Source organism: Aythya fuligula, chromosome Z, assembly GCF_009819795.1.
Source record: "Aythya fuligula isolate bAytFul2 chromosome Z, bAytFul2.pri, whole genome shotgun sequence".
NCBI lineage: Eukaryota > Metazoa > Chordata > Aves > Anseriformes > Anatidae > Aythya > Aythya fuligula.
Genome location: NC_045593.1, coordinates 26,248,338 through 26,268,027, shown reverse-complemented (window position 1 = coordinate 26,268,027; position 19,690 = coordinate 26,248,338).

Genomic DNA, 19,690 nt, shown 5'->3' with positions numbered 1-19,690 from the left:
AAAATTGATCCTCTTTTTCTCATACATCATGCTGCCCCCTAATCTTGAATGTCTCTGTGATATACCGTGTCCACCTTTTCTCTCTTGCATGCGATTTACAGATCAAATACAGAACTGTTTGTTTATTTATTTATTTATTTATTTCAAACTCGCTATTAGCTTATCAGAAATCACATTTTAGAGCAGCTTTTTGGAATAATATCAAATTGTGTTTAATACTGCAATAATCTGATACTGTGGAAAAAAATTGTCTAGACCAATAAAGCTGAAACTTCCATGTATAAATTGTGCATACAGTTATACGTACATAGAATATTGAGTTACTGTATCTGTGATAACTATGCAATACAATTTCACCAGTTAAAACTGATAAAAGAGGCTACAATTTCCTTTAGCTTCCTATAATCTTTTTCTCATAAATTATCATGACTGTAAACAAAACTATCAAATGCATGAATATGGCTTCAGTTTAATACTTCAATAAATCACAGTTCTAATAGTTCTCCAATGACATAAATGATAGTTCTGTTGTAAGCAAGTAGCAAGTTAGGAAGGTCTCTTAAGTGACCTACATCTTAGAGTTCAGAAACCAACTTTTCTTCCTTATATTTCCAGCACTAACCCTCCCCACTTTGACAGTAAAAGATCATTAGCAAGTACGAACTTTTTCAGTTTCTGTCATTGTAGAAACCAATCAAAATTCTGTTCTTCACAACTCTAATCAGTGCTTACGGTTTAATAGTAAATACATGTGGCACTCTCTGATGGATAGCAACCCCATTTAATCAGTGCTCTTGTAATACTTTGGGTTAATGCGTTGTGACAGTACTGCTGTTGCCTAACACTTAAAAGCATAAAATCCAATTGAAGAGTGACTATGCAGAGTTGGCAGCTTCTTAGATCATCTAATCTGCCCCTTCTGTATATTCTGAGTTATAACTTCAGGCTTTAAATACTAAGATGTGTTTTCTTTCCTTTTTTTAACCCACTGAAAAGAACATAAATAACATCATTGGGCTTTGCATGGGTTTAGGTCTATCAAGAACATTAATGAAGGGCAAAAGAAGAGCAACTGTGTTGTGTAGCTGTGAATATTTCTGATGATGATGATACTGCTAGTGGGAAGACTACAATCTGCCTCAAGGGTTCAATATTTTTATAGCCAGCATTGTCTATGCATTATCTAGGCCTTTTTGTTTGATTCATAGAACATTTATTAAGGGCAATTAGAGGGATGCAAGAATAACCCCTTTGGTTTTTGATTATTGTACTGTTTTTGAAAGCCTGGTAAATTTCAAGTACACTGCAAAATTATTGCATGTTAAATGCAGGGCCCAGCAATAGTGTTTATACTATAGTTCTGAAAGTCCAATGTCAGTGACTTTTAGTGATTTCCCTAGAGTGCTTCACAGTACATCAGACTTCATTATAAATTTAAAAAGATCAGGCTAAATGTTCTTTTCTGAGTTCTGCCTCATTGTTATAATTATCATTCCTCTGCTTATGTATTACATTATATTATTTTTATTTTACTTCAGGATTATATTATTTCTTCTAGTATTTGTAATCTGGCATGGTGTTAGAGGTAAATACATTTTCACAATTACATAAAATATTTTTAAAGCTGAATTGTTACAAAGTTTAAACTCTTTTTGTATGTGCTTCTGCAAGCGTTTATGCAAGTAAGCTTTCTGGCCATAATGTTCTAGAAAGCAGCAAATATTAAGCAAATATTAGAAACTATTGGCAAAATGGTAATTCTGATTATATGAATTCAGAAACCTTTACAGAAACACAACCCAGTGTATTTCAAGTCAGAAAACAGAAGTTTGTTGTGGTGCTTCCTCCCTGCATTTTGATTCGTGTTTTAAATGTCAGCTATAGGAAAATACTGGCAAAAAATCTTAAAATCAGCATTACTGGGAAATATTTGGGCATATCAGTGTAATTTCAAGTACTAGAAGGGACTGATAAGCTCAGTGCAGAATTCCTGCACACAAAGAAAGACTTTAAACTGGGAAATTAGATTCATTGAAATCACTTTACCTATTTGTAAAACTAGTTGACCAGACCACAGCTTTAGGGCTTATACAAAATTGGTTTGAATATGTATAAATAAAAATATTTTTGCATTTACATGTATATATGGGTATATTTGTATGAATTATAGAAACACAAGACACAAAGAACAACATCAAATTACATGTAATTAAAAGCAATATATTTGTAGCTACATCAAAACATGTCATTCTGAACCCAACACCTCATTTGTTCTTAGCCTTTCTCTAAATTATATTTACCTAATTTTCTAGTTACTTTTGTATAGCATACCAGCTTGGGATGTATTTTACGCAGATTTACTGTTTAATGGTAGGATAGTGAAGCCCTCCAGTAGCTTTTGTGGACAGTACGAGGGTCAATGATGGTCTTTATGAATAAAGTAGAATTACGTGGATATTTCAGTAATGAGATAGGTACAATTGATTCTGATCTATGGTAGGCAAGACTCTGGAGGATGCTTTCAGACCTCCTTTTCTAGATTTCCGAACTACTTTTCGAGTAAGCAACTCATCTCTGCTATCTCTGAGGAAAAGACTATGTTTCTATTTGTATGTAGTAACTTTGGCTCATTCAACAAATAAATAAATGACATTAAAAGACTATCAAAATGGGAGCTGTTAGACTCAGGAAATGTTATTTGTTGCAGAAAAAAATAGTTTTTATGATTAGTTTATCATGAGCAACATTGACTGCTGTCTTCTGGAAAGCAGTATCAAATTTATTCAACTTTTAGTGAGAGCAAAATGAAGTGTGATGAAAATTTATCCTTGTAGTGTTCCTCAGCACACTGAAATTTCATATCAAAGAAAGTGCCATTGAAGCAGGCATGGGGAAGAACATGAAGTTTACTTCGTTCTCAGTCTGTTCTAGCAGTTATTAACCAAATTAAATGAATGTCACCTTGATTGTCTCTATATTTAGCCTCTTAAAATGCTTCCAGTGATTCTGCCCATTTTGAAAGTAAAAAACAAAACAAAACCCCCAAAAATAACAGTAATGTTTTATTGTTATATTCATATTAAGTAATGATATTATGTCAGTATCTTTCTGCTCCTCATTATGAGGAGCCTTAAAATGAACATTCTCACTAAAGTTCCTACTAAAGCTACTTTTACTTCAAAGCATGGATGACAAGGTTTTTGAAATGTTTAATGATTTGGTTATGTCAATATTTTAACATTCAGCACTTTCTAAACACTGGTCCTATTTATGGTATTTCAGTACACAGATATTTATACTCAGTATGTGGTAACTCTTTTGAATGCCATTATGTTCATCGAAGATGTTTTATGACAGGACAGAAAGTTGGTGGTTACATACAGTCATGTAAACATAAGCAGATTACCTTCAGCAAAGATTGAAGAACATGTACACACACCGGTTATATGTGTGCTCAGTGCTTAAAAAAAACAAAAAACAAAAAACAAAAAACTTAGACTGAGGAACATGATATTGACGACCTGGAAAAGTTGATGGAAACTTAATGGTTTCCTGCTAAGCCAATTTAAAAATATGATCTATAATTTTAATTGTTGTAGAATTATTATTTTCCAGACAGTCTTCAAATAATACATTGACATTTAAAATGTATGGCATTTACTGTTTTATTTTCTTTATAAGTTTATGTTATTCAAAACCTTTTAGAAGACATTAAGGTGGGCAACGTTAGTTATGCTGATTCTGATTTTACAAAGAAGTCTCACTGCTTATTTTACAGTGGTTCACTATGTTTTCTTGAGAACAGTGTTACTGCATTCTTTTTGTTGTTTGTTTATTTTTGTTTGTTTCCAAGAGTGTGAGTATTTCTAATATTTTGGGACCAAACTTCACTCCAACTTAATGCATTAGACTGAGTTTCTGGAGGGCAAGAAGTTGAAAAAGTATTGTGACAGTGCTTTGATATGAACAATCCTATGCAAAAAACAGTGAATGATCATTGAAGGAATACCATAATGTTAAATTAGAGTGTGTTGATTTATTCTTGGTGTCATCTCAGATATCTATCAGCTTCTAAGACAGACCAAATAAGTTATTAATATCTTTAGGAAAAGACACCTTCAGAATGAGCTTAATAAATTATGAAGAGCTGTTACACTTGTAATTAAGTTGTAATTAAGAGTCAAGTTACCAAGACCTTAGTAGTCCACAATGAACACATCTGTTTTGACCTAGTTGCCTGGTGACACAACAATTTAACTACAGTTAAATCGAGATAACATATACTTTGAATATCCAATGATGCTTAAGTTATGTAGATGATTCTGAGAAGATGAACACAGCATGTGTCTGGGCATAGGTAAGCTCACTGTTTTATAGTAGAATTACATTAAAAAAATTTTTTTTAATTGATTTATAAATGTTCTGTTCTCCAGACATAAACATATTTGAATTACAGTATTTTCCATTGATGTACATGTAAGTATAGGTGTGCCCATTCTCCCATACACCACTTACTCTATATCCACAAACTCTGCAGCTTTGCTTTATGGATTTTACTAGATTGCTTTTACTGCAATAGATTATTTTTTTTCTACAGATATGTATAAATATATAAATATATATGTTGTATATATTTATATATATGTATATATATATAATACATATTATTATATATATAATATATATATATGTATATATTTATATATATGTATATATATAAAAATATATAAATATCTTTGTAAACATTACATAACGTATTCAGTAATTAATGTTTCTTTAAGAGTACCTCTGGATGATATGTTAATAGCTATTAAATCTGAGTAAATTTAGAAAAAAAAAGTTTGTTATTCCAGCAAAAGTGTAAATTGGGAGGTGGGTTAATTTCTCTGCTGTGAAAAGTGCATGATTTTACCAAAAATAGGGTGAAGTAAGAAAGATCCTCGGTCTATATTTGGCTTCATTTTTTTCTCAAAAAATTTTTCAACATTTTTTGTTCATAAATGTAAGGCATATGAAAATAGCAGTCTTCAGCATTACATAAGAATAAAAGATAAAGCTGCCAATAATACAAAAAATATGATTTTTTTTTCTCAGTATGGTGTCTCTAAATATTCCAAAATGAGAATAGGAGTTGCCTATGCCTTTTATAATCCATCAAACATTGTTTCTTTCTGTGATGAAGTAACATACTTGGCATGTCCAAAGCTAGTAGATTTGTTAAAGCTGTACAAAACAATTAGAATCTGGTCTCATATCTTCTATCTTATAGAGCTCATACTTTGTGGTATATGGGTGTCTCAGTCATAACAGCACCTATGCTTCCTCAAGTCTCTATTCTGGAGGCACAGAGTAGATAGGAAGACTTGTCAGGTACCACAGAGAATTTGTGGACAGGGTGATTTTTATTGTGTTTCTGAAACTGGATGACAAACCTCAATTCTGTAATCCATTCTTTTGCAGTGCCCCCAGGTCTCATCTCTTCCTTTTCCTTCTGCTGAAATCCTTCTCAAAGAAATGCTACTCCACATCCTGGTATTTGGGCTTCTCAGGGGTTTGCATGTAGCCTTTCCACTAACTTACAATGGTCAGCTTCAAGGCTACTAACATTAAGAGCTGAGTTAATGGAAAAAAAATTTCCCTTGGCTATCATAACCACTGTCCATTTGGCAAACGGTAAACAACAGAGACAGACACCACTGAGGCTGGAGAAATAAAATTTAAAAAGATGTTTAGAAACATCAGAAATTCATACAATTTACACATGTGAGACCTTACTGGCTATGTGTGAAACTGTGTGTGGTTCAATTCAGTGCTCTGAGCAGACATCCAGTTGGCTGTGTTTTTCTAAATTCTTCAAGAGACACTTTATGTTATTCTATTTTTAGTCTAGAAAACATGCTTGATCCCTTTTGTTATAAATAACATCTTTCACAGCCATTTCCAAGTCTTAGCCTTTGTCTTTCTTTCTTTGATTTCAACTTCATGAAGTTGAAAATGGTAGAAAAAAATGTAACCAAAATTAAATTTTAATATGAGAGATTCTTTAAATACACATATTCATTTTAATTACATGTATTTCTGTCTATCTAACTTTTGAATTCTATAACAGTTTGAAAGCCATTAGTAATGCTTTATTCTGTTTTTGTTTCTTCTTTCCAGTTTCTAAACAGACTATGTTTAGGGAAAAAAGATCACTGTCACAAAGCAAATAGTTGTGATATTTTTGTCCGTATTGAGCTAATGTTGTACTTACAATTATAACATGCCTACTCTTCTACAATGCCTTACTAATTACACTTAAAGGATAGCTTTCCTCTTTTCTGATGGTATATTGATTGTTTCTTCACAACTCTATAGTTTTATGCCAGTACTGCCAGATGCTCCTTTAAGCTTCTACTTGCAAAGAACTCATATTTTCTGTGAAATGTCAAGAAATGCAATTAACCTTGCTTTGACCTTTCCTCCTGCTTAAGGATACTGCTTTGGATTCCATGTATAACAAAGGGTTGACTTCACATTGTAAAAACATTTAACCACTTTAAGTATTGAGACTAAACCTCAACACAAGTATGTGAGTTTATGGATGGATATGTGCATGTATACATGTATGTGTACAGGTCTGAAAGTGCAACATATAAAAACATATATATTTATGTATTTATATTCATGTATATGTAATACATGTATAATGAACATAAAGATGATATCTATCACAGTTATAAAAACTGACAATATATTCTTAGTGTCTCTTACTAGAGGTAAGTGTGCTTCTGAAATGTCTCCCTAAATTGTCCATGTCTGTTGCTGTACACATCTTTTTTTTTCACTCAAATGCACATCCTACAGTGATAAGGCCAGTAGATCATAAGTGTATTGGCAAGAGTTTAGTAGCAGGGGAGCTGCGGGGGTGGCCTCTGTGAGCAGAGCCCAGCAGCTGCCCCATGCCAGATCAGAGCCAGCTCTGGACAGCTCCAAAAGGGACCCACTGCTGGCCAGAGCCGAGCCAGGGAGCGACGCTGGTTGGGCCTGTGGGAGAATTTAAGAAAAAGGAAAAAAATGTTGTGCAACAGCAGCTGGGAGAGGGGAGTGAGCAGCAGCCCTGCAGCCCCCAGGTGAGTGCAGCAGGAGGGCAGGAGGTGCTGCAGGCAGGCAGCAGCAGTTCCCCTGTGGGCTGTGCAGGGAGGGGCCCCTGGTGGAGCAGGCTGTCCCCCTGCAGCCCATGGGTCCCACATGGAGCAGATCTCCACGCTGCAGCCCCCCCATGGGTGGAGGAGCCCCCGGTGGAGCAGGTGGATGTGGCCTGGAGGAGGCTGCGGCCCATGGAGAGCCCCCGCAGGAGCAGGCCCCGGGCTGGAGCTGCAGCCCGTGGAGAGGAGCCCACGCAGGAGCAGGGGGTCTGGGGGGAGCTGCCCCCACCCGTGGGGGACCCGTGCTGCAGCAGTTTGCTCCTGGGGGATGGATGGACCCTGTGGTATGGAGCCGTGTGGGAGCAGTGCTTGAAGAGCTGCTGCCTGTGGGCAGCCCCCACAGGATCAGTTTGTGAAGGATGGCATCCGTTGAAGCATTAGGGACTGACTGCGGCCCCTTTAGTTTCTCACTGTTGTAGCCTGCTTGTGATAGGCAATAAATGTTGCTATTTTCCCTGTGCTGAGTCTGTTTTGCCCCTGAGAGTAACTTCTCAGTGATCTCCCTGTTCTTATCTCAACCCTTGAGCCCTTTCCATCATATTTTTTGCTGCTTTTCTTTCAAGGAGGGGGAGTGAAGGAGTGGTTGTGATGGAGTTTGCCTGCCAAGCAGGGCAGCCTTACATTATAAAAGATGTAGGAATACACCGCGTGCGGTAGGTTAGTATAAATCCCACTTTCCTGATATAGAAATTAGGTGCTGGGGACCTGAACACACTCTTCCTTCTGCAGGGCTTGGCTGCTTGGGCTCAGGGACAACTTTTATCATGCTGCTGCCTGGCCTTGCATCAGGAATCTGTATGGAAATTGCTATGTAAGACAAAAGCTCTGAAAAGTGGGACTTGGACCCCAGAGTTTGGGAACTACTTTCAAGCTCAGGCTTCATCTCTGCTGTATCTACTGTGGAACTGTGCCCAAGCCTAGCAGTGCCTCCCTGACCCCAGACCTGACCTGCTGACCTGTCTTCATCTCAGACCTGCTTATCTCTGTGGGCTTGTCTGGTTGTCACTGGGCTGTGGCTGATCTTGTTTTCTGTCTCCAAGTCTGGTCCTGCCACTGACTTGCTGACTTCGCTTCCTGGCTTGACCTTGGACCGGCATTATGGCTGTGAACTTATTTGAGTATTGGGACTCTTGGCTGAGCCTCATTACAATCAAAGAACCTGTTCTGCTCGCCTTGTTTTAGTGCTGTGTGCCTGTCCTGCTTGTCAGTGAGATCACTTAGCTTCCTCACTAATCAGCCTGCTTCTGCAGGTTCCCGGGCAAGTAATAATTCATTGTTATTGTTATTGTTATTGTTATTGTTATTGTTATTGTTATTATTACTATTATATCTGGAACTATACACAGACATAACTGACCTTAATTTGGATTTGTGGGTGCTCAGTCTGATGATCAGATTTCTGTAAGCATTTCAGTTTGGGTATCCAAACATGGGAAATCCCATTTAGACCAAGTTCTAGCCTTTAATATATCTGAAGACATACGTGCTCAAACTTCTCAGATAAATTCATAGCAGGATATAAATCAGGTAGTTGGAGGCATCCTTTTATCTGTTAGTGATTTCATCCTCCTTTTCCACATTTTCCACATTTTCTTACAGTGGCAGTCTCTGCATACTCATGCAATGAGCTCTTGAACCCATTCGCAACATGTCTGCCAACATGCCCAATGTTGGTCAAAAGTCCCTTCACGTTTAAGTCATAAAATTTTGAATGGAAACACAGAGGTGCTCTCTTTAGTACCCTGGGAATCAACATTTGGCATTAACTAAATACTGATATTTTCTATCACTCTCTTCTCTGACATCATCCTATTTCCAGATAGGTTACTGGAAGATAACAACCTTTTGAATGATATTTCTGTGGGTTTTCTGGAATAAATTGTTGGCTTAGAAATATATGAGGGCAAAACTAGTACTGAGTACATGACTTGTAATAAATACATGTAGTAATAAGAAGATGGAGCTCTAGTAAATGAGGCAGCTGGGAGAATAGTTTGTACGCTGTTCCTAGCAACCCAATACTCAATTTGGAGGCTGTAATCATTACATGTATTCCGCAGAATATCATTAGATGAAGAAACAAATCCTTTCATCTTATAAAAAGCAATGGAGAAGGACTCTTTACTCAGGTAGATAATGATAGGACACGGGGTGATAATCTTAAGGTAAAAGAGGATAGATATAGACTAGACATCAAGAGGAAATTTTTCACTGTAAGGGTGGTGAGGCACTGGAACATGTTGCCCAGAGAAGCTGTTGGCCAACCTGATCTAGTGGGTGGCATCCCTGCCTATGGCAGGGGGTTTGGAGATAGATTAACTTTAAGGTCCATTCCAACCTGAGCCTCTCTATGATTCTGTAATTCCACTTGTTGCTCCTAACAACGCTGGAAGGCATGTCCTGTGAGCAGAAGCTGAGGACACTTGCGCTTTCTAGTCTAGAGAAAAGGAGGCTGAGAGGCGACCTCACTGCTCTCTGCAACTTCTTGAGGAGGAGACGTGGAGAGGGAGGTGCTGGTCTCTCCTCTCTGGTCTCCAATGACAGGACATGTAGGAACAGCATAAGGTTGCACCAGTGGAGGTTCATACTGGACATTATGAAAAAATTCTTTACCATGAGGATGGTCAAACACTGGAACAAGCTTCCTAGAGTAGCAGTTGATGCCCCATGCCTGTCAGTACTCAACAGGCATTTGGACAATCCCCTCAGCAATGTGCTTTAAATTTTGGTTAGCTCTGACAAGGTCAAATAGTTGGACTAGATGATCTTTGTAGGTTCCTTACAACTGAGCTGTTCTAACCTAATCTGATCTAATCTAAGCTAGTCTAGTCTAGTCTAGTCTAGTCCAGTCCAATCCAATCCAATCCTACCCAACCCAAATTTCTTCTTTACATCTCTTCCCTTGTATTCTGCCATATTTTATATATTTGATATAAGGCAAAATTAAAATTAGATCAATAATGTTTAAATTGGTAAGTAGAAGATAAGATGAAATACAGCTACAGTTCTTTGTAGAAACAGTGATTAATTTATATCAAAATATTTAATCACTTATACAACAGTGGAAGTCAGAAATCTTTCAGGAGAACATTTCCTATATGTCTATTTCTGTCCAAATTTTTATTGTTTTGCACAAGTATTTTGATGTACTTTTTAAAAATAGAGACATCTGTAAAATTCTAGTGCTCCATTACAAGTTGATTAGTTTTGGTTCTTAAAGCTATGTCACCCTAATGGTAAAATAAATGTGGCTTCTGGCAGTTTTTTTATGCATGTTGTCTCATTCTGGGAACTAAGTATTCTTAATATTAAAAATAATATCAGAGAAAGAAAATGAATTGAAGACCTGCAAAGGACAATTGGAAAAAAATATTCAAAACAAACATCAAATAAATGATATTGCCCAGCGAAGAGAATAATCTTTATGCACTTATTGTGAATATTGTGATAAAGTTAACAAACTGACATTGGAAAAGGTTTGCAGAGCATTTTTAGATTTGTTTTGCAAATTATTTGACTGGATATAGTTTTATAATATAGATACAACCAGACATCAGGAAGAATGAAAAACAAACATCCTTTGGAAAGCCTGTGTGAAGTATCTAGTCATGTTGGTGAGCTGTTAGTCATGTGAATATTTAATTACAGCCCCTTATGTGAATAACCAATCATTGGGAGGAACAGGGTGTTTTAAGTCTGGCCTGCAAAGATTACATGATAATTGTGGGCTTGTGAGTGTTTATAAATCACCAAGATGATATCCCTTTGTGCGTAGGTGTTAGGTATAGCTAATTCAAATACTAGGATAGGTGGAAAAAAAGCCAGAGTTAGACTTATGCCTTCTCCAGCTGTGGCCACATTTGCTTCATAACAGAGGTTATTTGAATATTTTGGATTTATGTTGGTGACTCATCTAGAATTTTAGATAAACCACTAGATCCCACCTTTTTCTATGAATCATAAGTAGCTTAATGGATGGACACTACAGGCACTTAGAACCTCACTCAATTTTGAAATGTTTAAAAAGATTATATATTTTAAATAAGACAGTTTTTTTGGAACATGTTATTTGCATACACAGCCACCCATACACTTTAGTAGATTTACAGCTCAAATCTGTGCCTGCCAAAATGCAAAATCTCTGCTAGTTTCAGTGAAATCAAGATTTGGCTCCCTATCCTTAAGTATAAAGCAGCTCAAGGGTTGCTCTCCATTACACATAGCCTGCTCATAATTTAACAGCAAACTGATGTGCCCTTCTCCTGGCTTGGCCTGCTCATAATTTAACAGCAAACTGATGTGCCTTTCTCCTGGCTTGCTATAAAGTAGCTGGAGCAGGAGCTCATGACTGCACTTTGGATGTTTACAAAGTGGCTGTGACATACCAAGTAAGAAGGATAGCACAAAATCTCCTACTGGGAAGGATGAAAATTGGATGCGATGACCCTTGCTTACAGCTTCATTGTGATTTCAGCCTTTACTTATATGCATAAACATTCAATGATAATTTGGCTGCTAGACTTGCATTAATTGCACTATTGTGTGCATTTTTTTTTTAAACTTTTGTACTGAGAAAATAAGAATGATTAAGGTCTATAAATACTGTCAGTTACAATGCAGAGTTAAATGTCTGTTTTAAGTAGTCACCTTAATCTTATATCTGGAAATCCTTAACAAAATCTTCCATTCTTTTCTGTATCTTTTGACTACTACAGTTTGTTCGAGTATTGCCATTAATTTCAGTGTGAAGAGCCATAAGATCTTAGCCTTCATGAAATTGCCTCCAGTTCCAGATGATAAATAGGTCTAAGGAGAGCAAGTGATTTTTAGTTCTTTGGACGAAATGAAGAAAACCTTTTTTACAAAAGCAGTGTTCAAAGAAGATACATTCCACTGCAGACACACTGATCCTAGTTTCCCCTTTGTGGACCAGTGTGAATCAGCTATTCCTCTGGTATCAATGGAGATACTCCAGAGGAAATTTAACTTAGATTTTTAAGAGCAAAAGATTTTCTGTGGTCCGTTGAGTGACCAGATGGCCCAGTCACAACATACTTGTGATACTCACTAACCTCATGAACTCTATTTTTGTTTTGTTGTTTCATAGAGCATCTTTTATTTTAAGTGTTAATGTTTTTAAGCTTATGAACAAGTAGAATATGTTCTCTTTATCAGTAGTGTTTCTGACTCTTAAAAACATTGCAATATAATATATTCTTTCTCAGTGTTAGCCTTTGGTAAGAACAGAGGAGAGAAGAGGGAGAAGAGATTATTAATTCTTAAAGCATCAAATAATCATGAAATGATTTGCTTTCTGATTCACATTAGGTTGCCCTAATGAAAATACTTCCCAGAAGGAAGTAATATAAATAAGTCAGTAAATAAATAAATAAACACACAAATAAATAAATGAAAATATCCGGGAACTACAATCTAAAACTTCGCTTCACTGAAGAAATAAAAAAAAAAAAAAAAGTACTAAAAAGACTTTATATATGATTTCTTGAAGGTTTAGAAAACATCCAGCTGGTGCTGGAGGTAGAAAATGAGCTGGGCTGTATTTTGAATTTTTTTATGCTTGGTGTTAAAAAATCAAGGAAAGTCTCCTAGAGTTTCTGAGATGATTACAACAATTCCAGAAAACAAACAAACAACAACAACAACAAAACGTGTTCTTTAAATTAACTTAAGCCAGAATGAGAAATGCCTGTGTGAAGCATATTTGGCATATTTTCTGATTTTTTTTTTCTTCCTTTACTTATAAAAAACCTTTATTGTATTCCGCAGTTAGTCACCTACTTGCACTAATGTGTTTTTTAGTTCAGACCTACTTGTTAACACTCTATTATTCTGTCTTCAGAATTTAAGTTTCTTATAGCTTGTTCTGATCCCTGATCAGATTATACACAGCTTCAAAGAATACAATATTTGTAACAAAAAGAACCCCAAAGTCTTCTGTGGAATTTTTATTGTTCTCAGGATTAATTTGTTTTCTTCCAGAAATTTGGTGGGACAAGCACACTTTTACTCTTGCTTGTTTTGAAAGATTTCAGAAAATAAATAATAAATAAACATCACTTCAAGTATAGCCCGTTAAACTGGTTATTGTTCCACAATTCTTTGTGAAAGTAGTGTATCAGCTCACATTTCTTGTGTGATATGTTCCAGCTTTGTACCACAAACTATGCTTGTAAATCTCTTCAGATGCTCAGACAGGACATAGGAAACTTTCAGTGATTTACAGAGTTTGTCATTATTCCTTCAATATATACACAAGGTTCAACACTCTGGGGTATCAAATGTTAAGTGGTTGTGATACCTTCAGGAGAGGTCTGATTGCATGACTGAATGATCAAATTATTCAAACAATTAATTTACAGATTTTCAGTTGTAAGAGATACTGCTGAGGATATCTTCATTTAAAAGGTATTTGTGGCATAATTTCACGTCCTTCTGTCATTTATCTAGTCTCAAACAACACACCTCAGAGACTGCAAGTACAAACGTGTAGCTACAGAAATATGGATTTGTTGCACATTCCCTAGACAATTCAGCACTGGCTGTCAGGGAAAAGAAACAGTCATGTTACACTTTTTCTTGAGATGGAAACATGGCATAGTTTACCTGCTATATCATAGCTGAAAGAACAGCTCTAAAACTGGCTTTCACCAGTCAGACATGTCACAACAGAAATTGCTTTGGTTTTGTTTTGTTTTGTTTTTGTTTTGTTTTGTTTTAAGGAAGCAGATATGTGTAAGAAACAAAGCTCTGATGTTCAGAATGGAATACTTAATGTAACATACTAACAACATAGGTTACATTATAGTAATTATTGCTATTCTGGATCATATCATAATAGATTATTATCCCAATATACACTAACTTGTATTTATCAACTTTTACACTCATGTGGCTTATTATCAGCCAATAACTGAAAGTTGAGCAATATACTGTATTTTTAACAGCTATCTTTCACTTTTATGGTTTTGAATAACTCACCCTGCTCTGAATTAAGTCATATTGGAATTCTTTGGAATTAGAAATTTCCTTTCTAGTATCTGCATGTCATCTCCAATACTGGGGACAGTGCATTTCAGTATAGTTTGTACTTTAATATGGTTTGTGCTGTGGGACCCTAATAGAACAATCTTCTCCAAATGACAACATGGCAGCATCAGAAATCAGTTTAATGAGAGTAATCAAACTCATAAGTGATATGATGTTTGAATGAGAAGCAAATTTCAATTATGCTAAATTTGATTAAGAAGTCATCTCAGTATCAATGAACTAGAATATGTACATAAACATACAATGTATATATGCATAAATCTATCTGGTTAGTAAAATAGTTTTATTTCTTTGTTGCTGTGAAGAACAATGGAATTTATCTTGTTGTATATTTAAGCCTTGATCCAGTAGAGATTTACAGCACTAGCTGGGACTGTTTTATCTAAGAAGCATTCCCCAGGGCTTCAAATGGATATAGTGCTTAGTTAAAATCATGTAGTCATCCAGTAGAAATGTTCTTAGTATTAGTTTTAGCAACAGAGATGTATCAACTACAGTTCTAATTATTAGTTCTACATGCTGTGTTACACCATCATTCTTCATGTCTAAGGATTTAACATCTAAGTAAACAAGACAGGCTAAGAAAAATAAAGGAAGAAGTGGCTTTAGGAGATGATCTGTTCAAGCCAATGTAGCAAATCAGCAGAAGACCCTAAACTAGGATTTAGGAGAGCTGTGTTAAAGGTTTCCTTCTTGTCCAGGAAGCCACTCATTCCTGCCAATCCATTTTTGCAAATTAGACACCAGTGAGACAAAAGAAGAGAATTCTATGACAAAAAGGAGAGAGATGATGATGATCATGATGATGATTTTACCAAATCTGTATCATGACCAGAAGGATTCAGGTATTAGTTGTCTTGCTGTTGGTTATCAGCAGATTACGTTGCTCTTACTCATATCATGTGAGGATTATTTAGTGACTCTTTATCTTTAATTCTAGCAGAGGTAAAAGATCTTTTGATGAATGGCAGCCTTTACCTGTCACAGGTTTTGTTTTATGAGGCCATAGGAAAGCATGGTCTGAGGTATTTTATGTGTATGAGTCAGTACCATACATGCTGATTTAAAAAGGGAGTTTTCATTTGTAAGAAAGAAGTGTCAGATTTTTCCCTTTCAGTGCAATATTCTTTTTATTTGTCTAACACTTCCAATTAGGTGAGGTTAAATATTATTATACACATTCTATAGGGTCAAATTCATAAAAGCATCTTGTGTATATTTGAAGAAAACGTAGCTGGAAATAAAGAAAACATTCTTCTTTTTGTCTTAGGCAAACGGTAGGTCTTTTCTTTTCTTTTCTTTTCTTTTCTTTTCTTTTCTTTTCTTTTCTTTTCTTTTCTTTTCTTTTCTTTTCTTTTCTTTTCTTTTCTTTTCTTTTCTTTTCTTTTCTTTTTTTTTTTTTTTTTTTTTTTCTTCTTTTCCCTTCCTGTCTCTGTCACCTAAAACTATAGTGAATTCCTTTGGTATACTTAAGTGCAATTTTCCTTCTGTTACTTATCTGAAATGAAGGAGTGCCCAAATGTCTCACTCAGGACTGGGTCCTGCTGTGTTAGATCACTGTGAATGCATGTAGTCTCAACTGTTTATGCACTGCATACAGTAGAATACTGAAATGCTTCAGGGGCTGAAGAAGGCTGATTGCCACAGCAGTTCGAAGATCCCAGTGGGTTCCTGACCTCTTGCTGAGAATTAGCTCATACAAATGTTAATTTCTATGCATTTTACATATATATTTTCTTCATTTCCCATAACCTGTCACATTTAAGTCAACAAAAATACTTGCAAGATTGAATCCATAATAAAGATAGAACTTGTACAGAAGGAGCATATAATAAAACCTCTATTCTATGAAACTTTTAACTTTGATTCCAAGAGAAATAACATAAATCTTTGCTGGTTGCTATTGTTAGTCATGGTTCAGTAGACATATGCAATTGTATTTGTGTCCTGAAACAGAAAAGGTGAAAAAATTAAACTGATGTTTCACTGATGAATATTTAAAGTTCAAGTTAAAACAAAATCCAACCAAAAACAAAACAAAAACCACAACCAAACAACAACAGCAAAACAAAAAAGCAACAACAAAAACACCACCAAAACCAAAACAGACACCATCCTGCAATATTTTGTTACAGGTTCACAGGCATTTATTTGCCTTGTACTTTTAAAACTAGAATAGAACCGGTAACTGGAAAGATTATAGGGTCTGCCTTTTTCAGTTCACTTATGAACTAATGTTTCTAATGTTTTGTTTGTTTTCCATCCTCCTAGAAACAATGTCTTTGCTTTGTGTCCAGTAGGCAGAGGAATGTAATGCATACATGGTAATATTCCAGGATCATTTGCTAGCAGAATACCTTGTGTTACTGGGTCTGTGTTAGCTGTAAATGAATCTGTCCAGACGTGTCATGTACTCACTGCAGGAAGCTGACAGAACAGCAGATGTCATGAGCTTAATTGAATATGTAGAAAGAGTAAATATTATGTATGATACAAAAGAGTACTCCTGAGGGCAAATTCAGGAAGCTCTAAGACATCAGATCCAGGGGCAAGGAAGACAGAGACTGTGTGAAATTCTCAGGCTTGAGAGTTGTCATTTACATCAGAGATGCCTGAGTGCTGGCCATTAACTCGGGATGTCTTTCATACTGGTGGGGATGTAGACCTGCTTCCTGCCAACCTGCAATGGGGACACATTGCTGATAGGAATTTTCTACTGTCATACAAAAAAAATACTCCTCATGCATAGAAAATAGACCAAAGAACCACTAAATGTTTTTTCTTAAATGGTGCCTCATGTTCTCACTAAAACCTTGCAAAACTCATCCAGTTATTCCCATACACATGATGCTGCTTCAGGATCAGCTTAACCTGGTTTGAGACAACTGAATCAGTTACTGGTCCTACTGAAAACCCGTCAGGCTTTGGTGTACTTTACTTGGATTTCCAGGATTACTCTTGAGTCAGAGCAACTCACCAAGCCATCTTACACTGAAGCCACACAAACAATAAAGGGGATGCTAAGAAAGAGGCAGAGCATGCTGAAAAGTGGAAAAACTATTCCCCTTAATACAGCATCACTTCAGTTTAATCCAATTATGAAACTGCACAATCCATGTGGACAAGGGAATTGAGTGCACCTTCAGAAAGTTTGCAGACAACACCAACCTAGGAGGAAGTGTCGATCTGACAGAGGGTAGAAAGACCCTGCAGAGGGGCCTGGACAGGTTGGGTCGATGGGCAGAGGCCATTGGGAAGAGGTTCAACATGGCTAAGTGATGGGTTGTGCACTTTGGTCAGAACAACCCCACACAGTGCTACAGGTTTGGGGTGGAGTGGCTGGAAAGCTGTGCAGAAGAAAAGGATCTGGGGGAGTTGGTCGATGCTCACCTGAACATGAGCTGGCAGTATGCCCAGGTGGCCAAGAAGGCCACTGGCATCCTGGCTTGGATCAGGAATAGTGTAGTGAGCAGGAGCAGGGAAGTGATCATCCCTTTGTGCTGTGGTGAGGTCACACCTTGAGTACTGTGTTCAGCTTTGGATCCCTCAGTACCAGAAAGACATCAAGGCCCTAGAATGTGTCCAGAGAAGGGCTACGAAGCTGGTGAAGGGCCTCGAATACAAATACTCTGAGGAGCAGCTGAGGGTACTGGGGTCTGGAGGAGACTCAGGGGAAACCTTATTGTTCTCTACAAGTACTTGAAATGAAGTTGTGGGGAGCTGGGAGTCGGCCTCTTCTTGCAGATAACTAGTGATAGGACTAGAGGGAATGGTCTCAAGTTGCACTGGGGGAGGTTCAGATTGGAAATCAGGAGACATTTCTTTCCAGAAAGAGTAGTCAGGCATTGGAATGGGTTGCCCATGGCGGTGGTGACATCAGCGTCCCTGGGATATTCAAAAAAAGGTTGGACATGGTGCTGAGGGACATGGTTTAGTGGGTGACATAGGGGTAAGGTGATGGTTGAACCAGATGATCTTGAAGGTCTTTTCCAACGTTAATGATTCTATGATTCTATATTCCAAATAAGCCCAGGTCCCTGCTCTTCTGCCTTGGTCATGACATGACCAAGAAATTTTACTTCTGTAGACAAAAACCTTGTGTTTATTTTTTAGTCTACCAACCTGCCTGTTTCCTATGAAATGCCTCTAAACCTCTCCTGAAAACCTCCCTTTCTCTAATGCAGATGGTAAGGAAGAAGGTGGCTGCTGTAGTAGCTCTTTCTTGGTGGAATCTTAAGGTAAACTTAAAAATGTTCTTGAATCCATCCTTTGTGATTTAATTAAAATGATTTATTTTCTTTAGAATTGTAGTCCATCTGCTCAAAACCTGAATATGACTGTTTTTTGTTGTTGTTATTTGTTTGTTTTTCAGAATAAATTTGTGTTTTTACTCAAGAACTCAAAAGGGACGTGTTATTTTTCCTAATCAGTTCATTTCAATAACATACAGTTGGGATACTTCAATGTGTACTTGTGTAGTGAAATGTTCCTATTTTAATTAGACAGTCAACATTAAATGGATTTTTTTAAAGGGACACTTTGCTATCATTCTTGCCTGGGTTGCACACATAGCCTTTTATTTTGTCATATGATAATTTTTTAATCTTTGTTTTCCATGTGTATTGTACACAGCCAGTTTAGTTTATTAGCAAGAAGGTGCTGTTTTCTAACACGGGATGCAATTTTCTAACACGAGGATTACTGAAAGGGACAGAAAAGTAATAGGTATTTCTTTTCTATTCTTATGTTTGCATTTCACACTTGACAGCACTCTATGCATAGTTCATTCTGGTTTTCCCCTGGGTCACTAATCAATAAGTCAGTTTCCCTTGCAGTTTGAATCTTTTACTGAACAACAGAGGAAAATAAAAGCATTTTAGAGTGTAGGAAAACATGTATATAAACTCACAAATATTAACAGAAGACTTAAAGGCAGGCAACCTGTCAGAAATCACTTACAACCCTGCAGAAGCCACACACTAGGCATGTGCAGAGTACAAGACAAGGGATGGGGCCTGGCTGTATCTTCTCGTTACCCCACTTCCTTCTATGCATGGGTAAAGTTTGTAGTTTAATGCATTTTGGAGAGAGAAACCCAATTACATTATTCATTAGTAGAACTGGTGGAATATTTGCTCATTTTGAAAAGTAATTTTAATACAAAGCCCTATCTACTGTCTTCACCTTCTCTCATGCCTTTGCTTTGGTAATACCACTGTATTTGTCACTTTGCACATGAGCTGCCAGTGGAATTGCTTGTAAATGTATAAAGAAGTCATGAAGGAGGAGCTCTTAATGTTCTTTGTTCATTAGTGGGTATTAGCATCTAGTGCAGCAAAGTAATAATATCATTTATGGTCTTTGATGCCACAGCATTAAAAGTGTTGGTGATAACAGTAATAAACATGGTAACCTGCTACTATTCATAGAATCTA